The following is a 1704-nucleotide window of genomic DNA, read 5'->3' on the forward strand; positions in this document are numbered from 1 at the left end:
TTTTTTTCAAGTTTTTTTAAACAACAGACCTAGAAATGCAAGTGTCCATGTTTGATTCTTAGTCACTGTGCTGTAAGTAGAACTGAACGATCTCTTTGTTCTTGTCACAGGCATTTATAGCCTTTGTGTTTTTATTTCCATCTGTTGTTCCCTGAGAAGTCTTTATACTTACATAATGTCAAGGCATGAAACTGTTCCCTCCCATTTGATCTTTCCTTGATTCGCTTTTTATCTTCTAACCTCTGGACTCCAAAGCCTGTGAAGGCCTCACAGACAGAGAAGTTTTTTCTATTTGTATCCTCTGCATCAATCACAGAGCCTGGCATGGAATGGAGCCCAGGACAGACATTTTGAATGAGTGGAGAATGATGTCTATTCTGGATATCAGTTATTAGGAAACCAAAATCATCAGACAGGAGTCTCCTTCGAGAGCATACATGAGAAAAGTAAACAACACTTGGTAATCAAGTCAGAGAAGTGTGTCTGCAGTGAGGGCAAAGCACATGCAGAGCTTAGTTGGGGCAGGCGATCAGAAGCTGAGGTAGCTCACAGACTTAGCTGTCTTATATTCTCTTCTTCAAAAATTCAGAGATGACCAATTCTTCTTCTCTGAGAAAATTATCCCATTTAAACATTCATGAATTAACCACAGTAACTTACTTCTAACAAAAAGAAGAAGTAATGGTTTCTGTCTCATAAATTTCAGCTATCTTGTACTCAGGGGTTGTCAAGTTGAAAGATTTCTTTTTACATTCCTAATACTCTGCTATTCTCTACAAAGAAAAATTTACTTCGAAATGGAAAGTGAGAGTTTGGGTTCATCCCTAATTTTTGACTCACATTATACAACCTAGCTCTAACTAAGCTGTAAGGGTTTACGACATTCAAGGCAAAATTAGAAAATAATAGAATCCTTTTACAGAGTAAGTTATGTGTAGGTTTTCCTGTTCCATGGCCACTAGAAATGATCCAGACCCTTCTCTGGACATATGAGGAAAGTAAAACCTGAGGTCAGATCAGTGGTAGATTCAGGTCTGAGACCAATGTTCCCTGGCTTCCCACTGGAAAAACAACTACAAAGGGAGGGCTCTAGACCCCTGGACTAGTCCTGTGATACAGAATTTAGCCCACTTGGGCACTATCTAGTCATCTTTTAAAGCCCACCCACTGGCTCACAGAAACTAACCAGACTCTGGAGAATGACGGGTAAAGCTGCCACAAAAGAAACAGCTGTGCTTGGTGACAACCAAAGTTCACCAAGACACAAAAGAGGCCTGGAGGACTAGGCCCTGGTATTTTTTCAAAAACATTTGACATTTCCATCTTTGAAGTTTAGTATGAAAGGAAAACATGGAAAAAAGCAAGGTCAGGGGAGATAAATATCATTTGTGACAGACCTACTACATTCCTTTTCTAACCTTTGTACCAATTTCGTGAAGTAAATAGTTCTACCCCAAATTTCCTTTTATGCTGTGGATTTTTTTTTTCATTGTGCAAGTTTTACATTAAATTATTTATAATAAAAATGGGGTGTCTGGGGCGCCTGGGTGGCTCAGTGGGTTAAGCCGCTGCCTTCGGCTCAGGTCATGATCTCAGGGTCCTGGGATCGAGCCCTGCATCGGGCTCTCTGCTCAGCAGGGAGCCTGCTTCTCTCTCTCTCTCTCTCTCTCTCTCTGCCTGCCTCTCCGACTACTTGTGATTTCT

This window comes from Mustela putorius, unplaced genomic scaffold, assembly GCF_011764305.1.
Source record: "Mustela putorius furo isolate JIRA1106 unplaced genomic scaffold, ASM1176430v1.1 tig00003846_pilon_pilon_pilon, whole genome shotgun sequence".
Lineage (NCBI taxonomy): Eukaryota > Metazoa > Chordata > Mammalia > Carnivora > Mustelidae > Mustela > Mustela putorius.